The 18,757-nt window shown below is 35.8% G+C and overlaps 1 protein-coding gene across 5 annotated transcripts in view; it reads right to left on the bottom strand.

Annotated features, from left to right (window-relative positions):
- Positions 1-18,757, bottom strand: part of LOC145664351 (cysteine sulfinic acid decarboxylase-like) — a 101,966-nt gene that overhangs the window by 55,421 nt on the left and 27,788 nt on the right. The window contains exon 2 of one of the 5 annotated variants that reach the window (XM_081730975.1): positions 10,623-10,707. The exons of 1 other annotated variant lie outside the window; for it this stretch is intronic. The gene's annotated coding sequence lies outside the window, so the exon portion shown is untranslated. Of the gene's footprint in view, positions 1-6,452; positions 6,593-8,699; positions 8,910-10,622; positions 10,708-11,178; positions 11,278-18,757 lie in introns of those variants that run through there. 3 more of the 5 variants (XM_081730979.1, XM_081730978.1, XM_081730977.1) reach the window with 3 other exon arrangements.

The raw sequence follows: 18,757 nt of genomic DNA, 5'->3' as shown, positions 1-18,757 counted from the left end.
AAAACGGAGTATACAAGCCTGATTGTCCTCCACGATATATTTAGCGGCAGAGAGTAAATCACGATGCTTGATGTTGCCCGTTGTACTGGGTTGGCTGTTTCTAACATTCGTCGGCCGTTACAAAACAATCCTTTACAATCCAAACAATCCTTTAAACACCTAGTCTTACATATAATCTAATCACTCTTTTATCGTGGCATTTTCTTTGTTTACCTACGTTCTGGTGGCAGGTGGAAGTAGAGGAAATAAGGTGGTGACTCTCAACTCTTTCCTAACGCGCACTCCAAGTGAACGAGATGGAAGAGATGTTTCTGCTTTTCGCGGAAAAAGTCTTACACATTCTTTCAAGCACGAGAAATCTCCGCAGTAGATTTTGGAGTGGCTATGCACGCTTTGCGACGCTCATATTCAAATTATTAGGGTCTATGAAGAAAATATAAAATATCTTCGTAATGTGCTTCGCAATTCAGATTTTAATATATGTTCACTTCATCTGATATATATTCACGTAATTTTTTGGCAAGCAATTAGAGAATTAATGAATATTTTTGAACTACATGTTAAATTGAATCACTCTGGTATATTACCGTGGAAGTATGCATGCGAGGCAATAGCGCATCTAGCGCTAACAGCGTGTAGAAGAAGGTCGGAAATTGTGCGCTAACACTATCTCCACCAGTGGCGTACGCAAAGGAAATTTAACTGACGCAATATATATATATATATATATATAGGGTGTTAATGAACTATACTGACAAACTTTATGAGGTGATTCCTCACATCAAAATAAAAGAAAATGTTCATATGAACCTATGGCGAAAAGTGCATAGTTTCAGAGCTAGGGCTATCCAAAATCGCGAAAAGGCCAAATTTCAAGAGGCTCTATTTCGAATTCGAGAAATTGTGGATGGTGGTTCATATCAGCATAAAGGAAGTCACGCATACGCAATCCAAAAATGCATATTTCTTAATGTTCAATGAGTGTAGAGATTATTCCCTGCATGGTGAAATTCCCAGACACACCATCAACCGAATTTTGAGATATGCTCTGATTTTATGATTAGTCCAAAGTAGGCAAACGATAAGCCTTAATAGCAGTGAATACGGAATCCTTTGGCGCAATGTCGGAAGTGTTAAAGATCGTCAGCAGCATAGTTTCTCGTATTCGGGAAAACGCATGGTGCGATGTTTTCCTTCACTTATAAGTGAAGAAAACGTGAAATATACCGTGACGGAATACATATCATCACACGTTATTCCGAACACAAAGAAACATGGAGCTGCCGGTTCCTAACTTCCGTCTTCCCTTCGAACCATTGGATGTCCATTGTTGTCAAGGTTTACCTCCTGCTTACTTTGGATCCTTCCTGAAATCAGGATATATCTGAAAACTCTATTGAAAACATATCTGAGAAATATACCCTATAGGAAATACCCTTTATACCTATTGATAATTGATGAAATATGTACTTTTGGACTGTGTATGCGTGGCTTTCTTTATGCTGATAAGAACTACCTTCCAGTTTCTAGAATTCGAATAAATCTCCTATTGAAATTTAGCTTTTTCGAGGTTTCGGACAGCCCTAGCTCTGAAACTATGCACTTTTCACAATAGATCCATATGAACTTTTTCTCTTATTTTGATATGAGGAATCACCTCTTACAGTTTGTTGGTATAGTTCATTAACACCCTGTATATATATGTATATATATATATATATATATATATATATATATATATATATATATATATATATATATATATATATATATATATATATATATATATAGATATAGATATATATATATATATATAGATAGATAGATAGATAGATAGATAGATAGATAGATAGATAGATAGTGTTATTCAAAAAGAAGGAGCAGGTTTAAAATATTTATTTTTAGTGAATGACAACAGATAGAGGCACATACCGTATATTACTGGATAGAAGAAAGTTTCAAGTTTTATTCGGCTTCTCTTGGGGCGTCGCCATTCTCTTGTAAACAAATAACAGCGCCATGTTGTTTGAATGAAATTGATAGATATAAACTTTCCTCTATTTATTGATATATCATATATGTCTCTATCAATTGTCGTTTATTAGAAATAAATATTTTAAGTTTCCTCCTTCTTTTTGAATATTCCGGTGTATATAACCGTAAAGGTTGATATAACGTTGACGAATATTATTGACATGATATCGTTCGCAATTTTGATCGTACCAAGATAGTACATGGCATGTACAGTACATTTGCTTGATACAGTATTTGGTTTTATTGTTGATCAGTTACATCTGCGATCTTGATTCAAAATTGCAGCCATTTGAAAATATTAAAAACTCCGAAACTTTCTTGTTTCGATCATTTTTTCGATACACTTTCTTATTTCAAAATGGAAATCATTTTAAAATCTAAAACATTCATAGCTTCCATATTGATAGTAGAAAAGAATGAAAAAATGCTTTAAGAAAAATAGAAATGGCATTTAAAAACTAGCCCCAGCTAGTTGAAGGCTAGGCTTACTATTTTCGAACTTCGGGAAAATACTAACTTTTTATCACACATGACAATCCGTTCCCAGAAACGCACATCACACGGATTTTGCAGCAGTTGGTGGCACATGCCCACTCTTCTCTAGACCTGAGCTGAGATCAACTCATGTGGCACACTGCGGCAATTCCTAAGGTTTTCCTGAGTTCGTGAAGGTTCGCACTAGTGTACTGGGTTATGCCGAATTGGTTTGACAATCATCGTGCTGGTGGATAGATTTTCCTCAATGATGTGTAGTATGACCTCAGAATATGTTATCCTGGATCAGCTAGACCTTGGTTGACGGAATGGTGCTCTCCGTGGCAAATAGTCCTCTTGCCACACTACCCCTTGGGCTAGTTTGACTTTGTTCTTACTGAAGATCACGGCGTATACACGCACCTACGGTTTGGGTTGTAGAAATATTGCAATACTTATGGCTTCTCCTTGTATTATAATAACTTTAAACCCAACATTTTTTCTTTTCACCGTTTCTTTGCTTCTAGATCAAATATCAAGAAGCACTGAAATATATGTCTGATAATTTTAAGAATGAAATCTCAATATCAAATTCTATGACTACGCGACTCAATTTTAAGAAGATGAGTATAATACTAATCATCAGGGTCCGGATCTTGTTGACAAGTCAACTTTTTTCTGTTACGCATAGAACAAGGCAAGTTCAAATAAAAACATTATCCATCAACTCTTGGTTCTAAAAATATATTTCTTTAGGGTCAACTTTTGGTCACTTTTTGCCGTTTTGAAGTTTCAGGTCAATTTTTAATATTTTAAGGTAACTTTTAGGTCACTTATGGTCTTTTTATTCTTTTTCTTCTACATAAGGAAGTCTTAAAATGAAAACTGTTTACGGATTTAAAAACACGAAGTTAAATTATCTTTTTTTCCTGCTTTCTGATTGTTGGGGTGGAAAAATTGCATTCCTAAGAAGTCAATGAACACTAAGCTGTAGCTGGTTGGCGAGAGCTGGGTTTCGTAAGTGGCCAAAGCAGATGGCTGTAGGTTATTTACCACAAAGGATATGACTACATGAATAACTAAAAATAGATTAGAAAACGTTCAAAGGTTTTAAACAGGGTTTTTATCTATTATTCTGGTGTATACAATCTACATTTGCGAACGTTTACTCTTTAAGTGTGCTTCCTAGTTACAGCTCGAGAGTGAATTGATGCTTTCAGTATGTAAAATGCCGAGGCCTAAACCCTCTACAGCTTCTCATTTAAGACAGATTGTTTCTGAATTTGGTGAGGATGTTTTTAGTACTGACGGTACAATATTGTTTTCCAAGGCATGTGAAGTAAAAGTGGCAGCAGAGAAGAGAGACACTGTACAAAAGCATATCAGAAGCGAAAAACATTTACGCGCAGTTGAAAACAAACATAAAACCAAGTGTTCACAGTTGTTACTTGTGGAGAGTGCTTCGAATAGTAAAGGCAAATCCTCAGTTTTCAAAAGAGTTGTGTGAAGTTTTTGTGTCTTCAAATATTCCTCTTTGGAAACTCAACAATGTGAAATTGGGGGATTTCCTGGAACGTCATACAGGTTGTTCCATTCCAGACGAAACGAATCTTAGGAAAAAATACATGCCAAAGTGTAACTAGGACACAATAAGAAAAATAAGAGAGGAACTTTGGACTCAGATAACTTTTGTTTCTATAGACAGACTAGTAATGTGAAGGAATGTTATATAGTCAATATTATTGTTGGGGTAGTGAAAGCCGACGAACCTAGCAAAATATTTTTGCTAACTGGTGAAGTGTTGGAATCTGTCAACCATTTTACAATAGGTAGACTTTTCGATAAATCGATATCCCTACTTTGGCCTGAAGATGTCCAACATGGCCATGTTGTTTTTGTAACAGATGCTGCTCCGTATATAATTAAGGCTGCTAATTCAATAAAATCGTAACAATGTTTACAGTTATCTACTGCAATGCTGAATAAGGTATGAACTAAATTTTCTGACGATTACAAAGTTCCTGAGTTAGTTTGTTGTATCACAGCTTATGAAATGTTTATATGTTGCTTAACTGGATATAGACCTATATATCTGTAAATCAAATATGAAATGCTTAGCTATTTACTAGATTATTCAAAGTTTAGTTTTAATATTATTGCTTTTTTAAACCAAAGACACAAATGATCAATGGACTGCAACTAACTGAAACAAAACCTTTGAAAATGAGTGAGAAATGGTAATTAAAATCCAATAGATATTCAAAAAATGTCAATGTTTTAATGAAATAAACGTTTAAAAACTGCAAGTTTTAAGGTCAACTTTTGTGAATTTTAGGGTCATTTTACAGGAATTTTAGTGTCATTTTATAGGTTACTTTTTAGAAAATTTTAGGTCAACAAAATCTGGGCCCTGCTAATCATAAAGCTACAACGGAAGCTTTCGATTAATGGAATCTACGACTATAAATAATGAAAAGTCACTTTTAGCAGATATTGATCTGATATTTTGTTCACGAGTTAATATTATTTCTGCATTTTCTCGTTAAATGTTCGGCTGCCGAACGAAGTCTATTTGGAAGAAAGTCAAATTATTAATTCTTTATAACTTTGCTCAAATTCATTTGAAATAAGTCAGATCGTGGTCATAGTATTCGACGCTGAAGTACTTTGATTTTACATTGACCGGTCTGTCTCATTTGCGTTATTACTGTTGTAGAGGAATCTAAAATTTGGATGTTTGTGGTACTTAGTTTGTAACACTGTTTTTTGTAAGTTTTCGTTCAACTCGTAGATTTGAAATATTTAATAATCTTAAGTACTCTAATTATAAAAATATAACTTTATTGGGTTGGCAATACCGATAATCTAATAGTAAAATGAAAAAATAAAATTTTGAAGTTTTATGTCCAACGGTTATGCCCTTTGGGTTAAAGGAGACGGATAATTAATTAATCAAAGCAAATAACTATGGAATAACTGGCGGAAAGAGAATGTGTGAGGAAATGGGAGAACCCCGAGAAAACCCATGAATATAATGCTGACTACCGCAAACTGGCATGATCGAGGATCGAACCAGTCGTCTCTCACACCAGAAGCAGGTGCTTTACCATTAAGCACCTGTCCCCCTTGTAGTACTGCAGAACATGCCAAATGATTTCCCTTCTCGATATATGCATTATACATTATTTAATTGAGTTTATTTAGTTTTTAGTTTTAAAGTTACAAAGGTGTTTCACAATATATAGATGTGAATATATACAGGGTGATTTTTTTAACTCACGGATTTCGCTTAGGTCTAGAATTTCTAACTGAAGTCCGATTTTCATGCAGTTTGTGGCTAATGATCAAGAAAGGATGGGAGATTTATGGGAATATGTTTACTGGGTTAAATTCATTCGAGATAATATCGAACACGCCTCAAGAAAAACAGCAAATATTCGCCAGTGTACCTTACAATTGGAATGAGGTTTAGGATTTTTGAAACGAAATTGCACAATACAAATTAAGTGTTAGTGGTAACATCCATAAAGTACGTGTTGAATAGCTATAGCCGGTTTCTTGCGAAAAACGACGGAGAGATTTCTTGGGCAACCTAAGGAGTCGATAACTGACATCTTCCAGAACATCCGCCTCCGGGGCCCGATGCTTGCCTGTCCACTCAGAAGCGATCCTGTTTTTTTTCAATTTATTCACTAGTGCCAGTGGCGGATCCAGGAAATATTTTTGGGAGGGGCTTGGATAAGCATATTTCAACATGAGTTAGTTCGATTGAAGAAAAAACTTCCTAAATTATTTATACATGGTGCTAAACACGCTACATTAAGGAACCATAATTATAAGGAACTACAAACATGGTGTACAACTTCATTGTAACAAATATACAAAATAGAATGAAGAAGTAACAACATTTATGCCTAATGCAATATTGTTTAATTTGATCTTACCTGGTTTACTGGAATAACAATTGCATTCGTCGAGGATGCAATTGAGAAAAATGATCTATAACTTCTTCAACACTAATGGAAACATTTTCTCTATGAATGTTCATTAGAGCAAGTCCATTTAGTCTATCTTCACTCATTGTTGTCCGCAGATATGACTTAACCAATTTCAAAGTGGAGAAGCTCCTTTCAGCAGAACATGTTGTAACAGGTAGAACACATAGCAAGTGAAGAAGTTTCTTTATATTGGGGTAGAACACTGTAAGTGGGTCACTGTATGCTTCTATTGCACTGTTAGGTGGATTGCTTTTATTTTTCCAATGCTCACGCCAAAGAGCCACTTCAGTTTTTAGTGCAACTTCACAACCATCAAAATCTTCTAGATATTTGCGAGCAGATTCAACCACATCATTTTCTTTAACTTCTTTCACAAAGGCTGGTAACAGTTTAAAAAGGGGGAAAATATCAGATTGAACTGAAGAGAATCTCGAAGACAATTCATTTATAAGGTAGTCCAAAAATGGAAGGTAAACATTCCTTCTGTAGAACTCTTGAGGATTTGATGCTTCTACACTAGATCTGTGTACCTGTCTTTTAACTGAACGAGGACATGCTATTACAACACCATTTTGATTTGCTATTTCCTCTGCTTTTTAAAAAATAGTATCATAATGTTTATTGTCATTACGGTACTCCTTAAGAAGATGCAAAATATTATCTATCATTGTGTAACACTGGCGAAGCTCGACAGAGGGATTCTGAAGTTGGCGAGAAAGTGAGAGAGTAAGACCAAGCACTGTGCCTACAATGTTAAGTGCAACAATAAAATCAAATCTCAAAGTAGACGACAGGAGTCCAGCGGATTTTATCGATGGCACGTTTTCATCTACACAATTTAAAAATGCAACAACAGTTTCAAACACATGAAGAAGAAATATAATGCTATCATGGCCTTCAACAAAACGAGTTTCACACAAAGTTTTAAGTTTGTGCCTCTTTTCTTCAGGATGTTGACTAATGATTAAATTTTCCATCGTTTCTATTCGTTGGGCTGAGTCCCGCACAAAGTTTACTACTTCTGTCACTGTACCTATCATATTTCTAATACTTGGTTAAGAACAAGCGTGTGTTAAAGATAAATTTAACTGGTGGGAAGCACAATGCATATATATTACCAACGGATTAAGTTCCCGGATCCTATTCTGTACCCCTTTTACCTTTCCTGCCATGTTGGCTCCACCATCATATGATTGCCCTCGTAAGTAACACAGATCTAAACCTAGTTCTGAAAATTTATTCAAAATACTTTTTGCAAGACCTTCACCTGTGATATCATTAACTTGAATAAAACCTAAGAATATTTATTTCACTTTACATAAGTCAGTGTCAAGATAACGAATGCACACAGACAATTGTTCAACTGAGCTGGCATCTGTTGTCTCATCGGCAATCACAGAATACAGTTTCGACTTTTGTATTTCATTTGCGATTTTTTTCCAATGATATTACCACAACACTGGATTAGTTCATTTTGGATAGTCCTACTAAAAAATGTGGCATTTCTTGGTGCTGTTTTCAAGTTCTTTTCAAGTTTTATGTCCCCCGCATCAACACGAAATCTTAGCAGTGACCTGAATTTACCTTCATTTGTTTTGGTATCTTTGTCAAGTACAATTATTCCGTCATCACGATGACCACTAAGAGGAATATTCTCCTGAGCACAGAACATTATGATTTTGACAATGGGAATCAGTCGCTTTCTGTTTTCAGTTATTCTTTTTTTGGCTTCAGCATTGAGCAATACATCAATTGAAAGTTCAGGGTTTTCAAAAGTTCTTACAAAATTGACACTTTTTTCAATAGCACTTTTGTGATAAGCATTGCCTGCATGTTCCCGAAACACTTCCAGCGCATGCTTATATTTTTTCAACGGCGTTTTCACTAAATTTCCGAGAGGAGTTTTTCGTTTTTCTCCTGCTTCGTCCGGTCCAAACAATACACACACCTTACAGTATACACCTTCATTCTTTCTACTATATGACAACCAAGGGAAATCGGTTAACCACTTTATATTGAATGTACGATTCTGACCGGACTCAAGGACAAATGGAAATTGATAGTTTGAATTTGGTGTCCATGTTTTTGTGAAAATGTGGTATTTTTCTTCATTTGTAATTACACATTGCCCTACAAAACTCCCAATGTCGTCCATTGCAGAACAGTGTCTTAAGTCAGAGCTGCTTATCTTACCTTGCACTGCAGCTGTGAGTCCAGTTGGAATAGTTTCACAAGAAGCACTAAACGTTCTTCTTCACCACTTGCTTTTTTTCTTTTTTCCAGTCTTGATCATAAATGATTTTAAGTCAATTTGTTTACGCTTCGACATCTTAAAGAACAGAAAGCTCAAACAAAAACATACAATTATTTCGAGTGGCGGGAATGTAACTCTGCGACTCTGCGTGCTACAGACGGTAAGCGTAATTGTTTTCCTCCTCCTTTACGGAGGCTGGCTGTACTCAGTTACGTAGTAAGTAGACACCGTAGGGCCTTATGCAGAATCGTTTTAACGTATGATTAGTGTGATACTAAAGGCCTGACTACTGCAGGAAACATGTTAATCGAACTCTTTAGTATGGCACTAATCATGCGTCAGAATAACTCTGCATAGGACCCTGTAGCCTTGTCTAAAGTAGCCCTTGAAAATATAATGGATCTTACTGTGTGTTAAAATAATGAAATATATTTGGAAAAATAATAATTACTGAATGGAATATATGTACGTAAGTTTACATTGTCAGCAGTTTGTACTTTCATTGCTTATTTTGAATTTTTGAAACATGATTTTGGGGGGGGGCTTCAGCCCGTTAGCCCCCCCCCTAAATCCGCTACTGACTAGTGCTCATATTATGTTCCTATCTGGGGCTTAACGTGAAGCGAATTTGTTTCTAAATGCTCTTTGAAAAGTAACCAGATTTCGTTCTCCAAAAAAACTTTTAATGATAAACTCATATTGCTCCAAAGTGTTGTTGTCTATCTCACTGTGTCCTGATCATATTCATACAGTAGCACAGAACTGTACAGCATAATTCCCAATACAACGGCCGTTTCCTGTTTCTTATTGATATTGGTTAAATTGCCATCTAACGAAGAAATCTCAAATCTCCACAACGTACCGCATCTCATTCCAATTGTAAGGTGCAATGGCGAATATTTGCTGTTTTTCTTGAGGTATGGACGATATTACCCCGAAAGAATTTAAACCAGTAAACATAGTTCCGCAAATCTCCCATCCTTCCTTGATCATTTGCCACAAATCGCATGAAAATCCGACTTCAGTTAGAAATTCTAGACCCAAATGAAATCAGTGAGTTTTTAAAAAAATCACCCTGTATAATAAAACTAGCATTTGTTAAAGAATAGTGTTTAAAATATACGAAGAGCTAAACTTAGAAAGAGTCGCTTGTGCCTATTCAAATGCATACAGTTATATGTATTCGGTAAATATTCATTATATAATTTTGATCTTGACATAGCTTAAATTATGATCAATGGTCCTGGAAAGTTTATAAACAAGAAATTAATTGTAAATACCAATTTTGTTGAGTTTAGTACAAAATCATGGGGGAACATGGTCTTTATCCCATCAGCAATCATAGGGACAACCGTCCCTGATTTCTATATCACTTTGATGGCTTTTATCATGTCACTTTGATTAAAGGGCGTACTCTAAGGGGGTAGAGAGGTTCAAAATACATGTACAAATAGAGTATCTTATGGATTTTAATCATTACACTTCCATTGAAATGGATATTCTAAAAAGGGAAGGGGATTTAAAACATTTCTACGAACTTCTCCCCGTGCAAAGAACGGGTATGGCAGCTAGTAATAAATAATCAAAAAAATACTGTAAAACTCAGACGTAAACAGAATAGTACAGGACTTGTATAATAAATAGAGGTCAGTCACTATAAAACATAACTGTAAATAATAAGCAATATAGGTATATCGGCATACTTACTACAGCCTATGAAACAAAGCCTCAAAAAATATAGGCTATATTCCTTGAATACTGCTTAACGTCTGATCTACTATTCCTTCGGTGTATGACCTACACTAAAGTGGAGCTACGTACTTCGTCCAAAATAACAAAGAGTGACGGACTTTCCTACTTACAATATGGGTCAAATTCTTGATCACCATGACCTTGATAGTCCAATGAATAATGCCAATAAAGTTAATCAGTTTGTCCTCCTGTTTCCTGTTTAACGTTCAATTGGGAAAGAAAGGCAACGGGATTAACAAATGACCAACTAATATTCTTTTTAGATATTTACACAATAATATGCAATGGAAGCCAAAATTTGAATAAATCGATGACCATGTGTTTTGTAAACATGAGTATTATTGGATTATTTTCCTTTCCTTTCCTTATTAGTCTTTCTATTACAAGTTCCAATCTATACGATACACAAAGTTCTGTAGTTTATACACACATTTATTATAACATACAATACATGTTTTAGATTCAATCAAGTTATTGAAAAAAAAAGTAACTAGAGGAGGAACTCAGTAGGATTAGTAGAGTAATATCATATTTATTAAATCTCAACGAAGATTTGGTGGTAGGATGTAGGCTAGTCTATATTGTTTGCTATCTTATAGACTTTTTTCTGATTATAAGTAAATACAACTTTTCTGGTATAATCATTAGAAAAATTTATATACTTACATCTCTTACAGCAGTTTGGCAATGACTTTCAAACGATTTGGTGAACTGTAATATGGTTTTACATTAAACTCTAACTAGCTTTCCCCCTTAGCCTTCGGTTTACCTGAAAGTTGTCAGTACGCTAACACCTCTTGGTGTTAGGTACGAGACAGCACAGCTAGCGATAAACATTAGCCTGAATCACCGTGACTGAGATTGAAGTGTCTTCCCTTTATAATAACGATTAAGAATAAATATTTTCAACTAGATTTTTATGCACCCCGTAACTTTTAAATGTTTTGAAGTTTGCATATTAGTGTTACTCACAGAAAACCTTATTACAACGCATGTTTTTGCTTTCTAATAAGGAGTAATCAATCCAGTTATCAACAGAAACGTTTTGAATTAATTCATGCACTGTTTCTTCCAGACGTTTTTTTTTGGGGGGGGAGACTGCCCCCCTGATCTCTGAGAATGCCTCCCGGAGAAGACCAAATTAATACGTCTATAATATAATAATAAATAGAATAGTACCACCAGTGCCCCGGAATACTAAGTGTGCCCCCCCCCCGGAACATTGTTTCTGAAAGAAACACTGGCTCTGCTGTTTCTTCTTTACATGGATGATCTCCCTTCCTCCCTTCCTTCCTTTCTTGACCACTTACGAACATTCTTCTTTTTGCTGACAATTGTAAAATCTTCTATAGACGATGCTCTGCGACTTCAACAAATCCTCACTAAACTTGCTGATTGGTGTGCGACAGATGGTTTTTTTTTTTTTTTTTTTTTTTTTTTTTTTTTTTGCAAAACATGTAAATTGTTTCATAACTCATACGTATGGATATTCTGTCGTTAATTTTCAGTTTGTTTAGTTGGAGTAGCTTGGAAACTACGGAGCAGAAAAAAGAGAATTCTTCATTTCCACCGATAACTAATCGGATGAGGCCTCTGTAAGGGGAAACTATGGAAATCGTAGTTTTCATAAATTTACACTCTGAATTGGCAACTTAGCTGATGTTTCAGTGCCTCAAAAGGTGTGTTAAGGATCTGTCTACATTATGCAATTCCTGAAAACAATGAAAAACAAACTTTGAAATTATCATGATAAAATTTTTACTTACATGCACCCGGCAACACTGCTATTCATTTCTATGGGGCTACTTAAAGCAAGAGATATACAAGAACAATTCTCGAACTATTCAAGACCTGGAAACGAACATTCACAGTGCCATTGAGAACATTAACACTTCTAATGTTCGTAAAGTTAGTACTAACCTGGTGAAACGTTTAAACCAGTGTTTGAATCAAAACAGGGTACACTCCCAGCATCCGCTGTAGAACTGGTAATTCATTTCTGATAGTATCAAAATTATTTCTCTGTTTTCTTTCAGGTTTTCTATCTTTGCATATTAATGCCAAACTTTGAGAAGTTGATTGGCAATCACACAAGTTCTTTGACACTGAGGTGGCACATCTGTATATGCGTAAGTTCACGTATCAAAGAAAGTCCGAGAGGGATGGGCGGACTATAAATAAAGACCTCACACTTACAGGAATGTAAAGGAAGTAATTGTTTTTAAAATTTGGGCTCTATCGACTCAAAAACTGAGAATTCTTTATTTTAATCTTAGGTATTTGAAAAGTTTATTATTCTAATTTATCAAATCAAATGTTGTAGAAGAGAAGTTTACATACGCTTTGCATATCAAAATTTCTCCTTCACCCCTGCCCTTCTCAATTGTGTTGGTCACCCTAGAACGACATTTCACAAATATTTTGGTGACCGAACGTGGGGACTTTGTGCGGCGACAAAAGAACCGTGAACTAGATGTGAATAATCTGACACTGACAAGAAATCACGTTGGGGGCAGGGAGGTTTGAGTGCTAATGGGGTTGGGAATTTGTGTTTAATTGGTGGTACCATGGACCACAGGTACTACATCAATATTTTAAAGTACTACTCAATAGAGTTAAAATTAGGGGCTTGCCAGTGACTTTATCTTCAACAGGAAACATATAGCCCTTGACACCAAGCTATAGTTATACAACACGCCACACTGAATGCCAACATCTCCCCAATCGCCTGACATTAATTCCATCGAGGCTGTATGGTATATTCTCGAAGAACGGGTTCGAAAACATTGCATTTTAAGTAAAAAAATATATATATAAATCAGGTTTTGTTGGACGAATGGGGGATGATTAACCGATAAACAACAGAAACGCTGATCAGATCAATTTCACAACGATTACACTTAGAAATAATCAAGAGGAAAGGATAGCCCGAGTAGGTTCTAAGGATATCATCCACACCTGACATTTTATGAGCACTTGAATACATTTTCTAGGTCAATTTATACCAGAGATGGAGTGGGTCAGTGGGTCGGTGGGTCAAGTGGGTCAAGTTTTCTGAGTGGGTCAGTGGGTCGTGGGTCAACAGTATGTGACCCACTGCGACCCACCACCCACCGTGACCCACTGCGACCCACCGACTCAGTATGATCTACCGACTTTCTCTGCTCACTGCATTGTAGACAGTATCTTCCGAAGACTGGTAAATTGTCTTCGTTTTACTTTCAAGACCTTCATTTCCCTTCCTTTTCCACTTGTTTATGTCTACTTACCTGAGGTGAGTATATCTAACCAAGTGAAAAAAGAACTTCAGGACTTTTAGATATTAATATTTTTAATTGTAATAATAGCAATAGCACTTAAACTACTACTTGGCTTTCGAGATCTGTGAGTTTTTAGAGGAGCTAACAACTGGAAAAATTACATTTTTGAATCACTGTAATATATAAATTATTATATAAAAAATTGAATGTAACTATGTGTGCCTGATCATCACGGTCAAATTGCAAAGTCAAAATGAAATTACTTTTGGTATATAGTTAGGCCTTAATCCAAACTGGGATATTATATTGCTTTTATTATAATGCATAATATCCTAAGGAGATAGAGAGGATCCGAATCTTTGCGAAAAAAAAATGAGTATCTCGCAAACCGTTAAACTTACGGAGCTGAAATTCAGTGTATTAACTCTTTATTGAAAATAAACAGAATGTGTCCTAGCATTTTTTTAAAATTCTCCTTTATGTGTGTGTGGGGGGTGGGGGGACTTTTTATATATGGAAAATCGGTAGTGAGTTGGTTTGTAAAAATGATCGAAAACGATCGATGTTATTTAAAAAAAATCAGAAACAAAAAATACAGTGCTTGGCTTCATATATCCATTGCTTTCTACTATAATAATTGCGTAAGCTTATGATTATTATATGGAGCGCTTACAGCACAGGGCAATCAACCCAAAAACTTGTGACTAAAATAGGCATAAAATTTGTACTGTAAGCTTAATTACACGGAAATTTTAAGTTTGGATTGTACGCATAATTATACGGAAAATTTTACACTCCCCCCCCCCTTTACGCTGGTCTACTTACCTTGATTTGGAATTTTCAAATTTCATCCTTTTTTCCACTGAAAAGTATTGATAATTCAACAAGGAAATAATTATACTATGATAATTTAATTTAAATTCATCGTAATTTGGCACATGGCAAACAACAGTGTGGTAATTGAAGGGGAAGAAGGAGGGAAATTCCCATTCACCTCTGAACACTTTCCAGGAACCTCGTTCCCTTTCGCTTGCTAGACGGGGTAGAAAACTTGGTAATAGCATTAAACCTTCATGTGTAATTATAAAAATTAAATTTATACACAAATAAGAAATCATCAGTTTATCAGGCTTTAATTGATAATTTATTCACAAGATTCCCTATCGAAGGCGTGGTAGATGAAGTTTCTGTTCTCCATGAGTCGACATTGCCAACTGACATGGTCGATATGGAAAAGATGTTGTATGGTGATAGAGAGATTATACGTACTTCTTGCTGAGTATTTCAAAACTGACTAAGAAAAATCGTTATCAAACTTAAGTCTAACAAGCAGATTATCGATGAGGAGTTGCAGAAATCGGGTAGAAGTGTTATCAATTTCCACGACAGAGTGCGAACGGGGATTTTCCCTTATGAATTTACAGATGACTGATATTAGAAATAGACTAAGTGCTCAAACATTGTCTAACTTGTTGTTCATCAATGTTAATGGCCCACCGCTAGACAAGCTTAAAGTACACGAGCTAGTTATTTCTTGGCTGAAGGATGGACATCATTCCGCTGCGGATGATTTACCACGAAAAAGTTACCAACAGGAAATAAACCCTATTTCAGATTTGTTTTAAGGTGGAAAATTACGAGTTATAGAAAATGTATACTTGTATTAGTAATGGCTTATTTGTGTTATTCAACTTTGTACCTATTTTTTAGTAAGTCTCTTCTATGCTTCAGGTAAACTACTTTGAATAAATATTCATGATAATTGCAATTATGCATATTTGTAATTTAAATTTAACGTGGCGTTTTAGTGATTACATAAATTACAATTATGAGCATACTTTATGGAAATGCTCTCACTTAGGGTACCCGAGCACCTTTATAAACTATGATAAACTGATTTTTCAAGTTTTTTGTGAGAAAAATACTGTGAACTGAGAAACCATAACCTTTTCCATATTGTACAGGGGTATTTTCCTGCGAATAGAAGTTTCTTTTGGAATGCGTTCAGACATTAACACTTGGAAGAATACTCTCTTAGTACAAGTATATTTTAGACACACACTAATTTCCCCCCACCTCGAAGTGTTTCAATTTCCTCACTGACAAACACTTTACCATTTGATATTGTAAAGGTGATCCACTTTACCATTTGATATTGTAACAGAGTGGTGCTTGAGCGATTGACTAGAAATTCAAACTCCGATTAGTGACAATTTCACAGTCTTGTTTTATTACAAGTGTAAACTGTTTAGTCAGTACAGAAGAGGCCGTGTATCGTGTTCAGAGTTGATGACGATGGATTTTGGTGAGTCAGAATAGGTCACAGTGGATGAGAGTGGTTCATAGTGGATGGTGGGTCATGGTGGGTCACGGTGGGTGGTGGGTCACAGTGGGTCGTGGGTCACGGTGGGTGGTGGGTCAGTGGGCCGTGAGTCAAGTTTTCATTGACCCACGCCAACTCTGAATACATCTTGTTTCTTGTCTATCTGTACTGCTTTTGTTCCATTATTAAATGAGTATCTTTTCTGTTTAGCTTGTGCCTACCTATCTAATAAATAAGTTCGTATATATGCACAATTTTCGTTTAATTTGTATGTGTTGTCTCGTGTGCTTTAACGTTAGTACTACACCTAATAGAATACTTTTTTGAGTCACTGTACGTAGATTGAGACAAAGTGGTGGAAAAAGTCATGAAGTTTTTATTTACTGTAGTGCTAAACCAAATTTTCTTAACTTAAAATTAGTATATTAATGATGATATGAACTTTCGTAGTCTTGTATTTGTGTACCAGAGATAGAGTGAAACAATATTTGTGAGTGGGTCAACGGGTTTTGGGTCAACAGGTCTTCACCTACAGCGATCCAGCACCCACCGTGACCCACTATGACCTATCGACCCATGGCCCCCTCTGACCCAACGACTCACCGACCTATTCTGCTCAGTGCATTATAAATAGCATCTTCTGAACACTGGTGAATGTATCTACGTTTTACTTTCAAGGAATCTATTTTTCTTCCTTTTTCATTTGTTTCTATTAGTTACCTGAGATGAGTATATCTAAGTGAAGAATATTGATATTTGTAATTGTAATAATTGCAAAACGACTACTTGGATTTCGAGACACAGTGGAATTTTACAGTTTTTTCCCCTTTACTTTGGCCTACTTTACCGTGATTTGAGACTTTCAAATGAAGGGTAAGGGGGAAAAACAAGGAATGTCCATGTATGTGCTTTTTCGGGTGCTTTGTCCTATCTGTTGGTGACTCTTGGTACTATTTGACTGCATATGCCATGCATACGTAGATGTAAAAATATCAATGTAAAAAGGGTCAAAAGAAGTAACTAACCCTATTCTTCTTATGCGGTTTTCAATATTAAATCGCAGTTTTCTCGAAAATGCAGTTTTGTGACATTCCTTCTGTTTTCCCCTTCCCCTTCAAATTCCATCCTATTTTCTACTGAAAAGTATCTGTAATTTAACAAGGAAATAATTATATATGTTAATTAAATTGAAATTCACCGTAATATAAACCACGATAAACACTTTACTATTTTACAGGTATATCGTGAAAGTCAGATCCACCGGTACTGTAACAGAACGGTGCTTGAGCAGTTGACCGTAGAAATTCAAACTCCGATTATTGATAATTTCACAGTGTTGTTTTATTATAAATGTAAACTCTTTATTCAGTTCATAGGAGGGCATGGATCATGAGTCAGAGTTGATGACGATGGGTTTAGGTGGGTGGGTGGTCAGTGGGTGATGGATCAAGTTTTCATTGACCTACGCCATCTATGTTGTGTACTATAATATTTGGCAGTTTTTTTCTTTTGGTAAAAGGAGCTGGCTGTTACAGATTCAATAATAGTAAACAAATTTACAGTTTTGTGATGTTCCTTAATGTACTTGTCATTGCTTTTTCAGTATTAATTTCTGCCCTTCTAGAAATTGGGTTGGCTACGAGCATGAGTTATATTTTGGGAGAAAACCAGAACATTCTGGAGTTGAGAACAATTCCTAAATGGAATATGTAACTCTGGGAAGTCCCAGTTAAACTGGAACGTGTAGCTGTCCTACATATAGTCTAATGTTTTGAAAACATTTATTTCGTGCCAGTGTTCGAAGTGGAAAAAAGCAGAGGCGGTATGGTTTATTACAATTTTTACTCGACATACCGTCTATCTAAATGTTGAAACACAGTGAGGGTATGTTGCCTAAAAAATTGCATTTTTATTTACATAATGATTCAAAACCATGGGAGAGTTTCTCCATAGTTACGGAGAAAGGGAGCATGCAGAAGCTTTCTCCCCCGTCGCCAACTTTCTAAGAAAAATAAAAAAAATATCCCCTTATGTTGTATTATTGAGAAATTCCAGGTCCCTAGAAGGTGCGCTCATGCCATAGCAGACAACCTCTAAATCCGCCCATCCTCAAATTTTCAGATTTGAATGCACCCAAAGTTCCCTTTTGCACTCATACATATAGAACAACCAAATCCACCATTATTGTATGTCAGCCATGAATATCCTGTAAATGTGGCCTCCCTTTGTACTTAGTAAGATAATAAGGAAATGCAGCGGAATTCATGTCATGGGGATTAACTTCCTCATAAATGAATTTATTGGGTAGCATGTAAGGGAGTTGCTTTTTTGTGTTTACTAAAAAGTTTTCCATATTGAAAATACTTAACTTCCATTAACTATTACCTGACCAGGATAGCAGTGCGGTTTTGGGAGGATGGTGCTGCTGTTGTGTTTTCGTCAGTTTCTTGGCAAGCGCGGTGAGACAAGGGAGCGGAGAGTTTCACTCTGCAGTGTATCCAATGGTTTTTAGAAGTTGCAGTTTAGATGTAATGCATAGCCGAATCCCTTTACGCTTAGTAAAGAACGCCGTAAGTTATGTGGTAGTAGTGAACCATTCCTGCAGTAATACAAATGTATTGTGAACACTGGCGCAAATCCCGGGGGACAAGGGGGACATGTC

The sequence above is a fragment of the Thermobia domestica genome, chromosome 11 (assembly GCF_964235325.1).
Source record: "Thermobia domestica chromosome 11, izTheDome1.hap1.1, whole genome shotgun sequence".
In the NCBI taxonomy this organism is placed as follows: domain Eukaryota; kingdom Metazoa; phylum Arthropoda; class Insecta; order Zygentoma; family Lepismatidae; genus Thermobia; species Thermobia domestica.
This window is presented reverse-complemented; position numbering and strand designations above follow the sequence as displayed.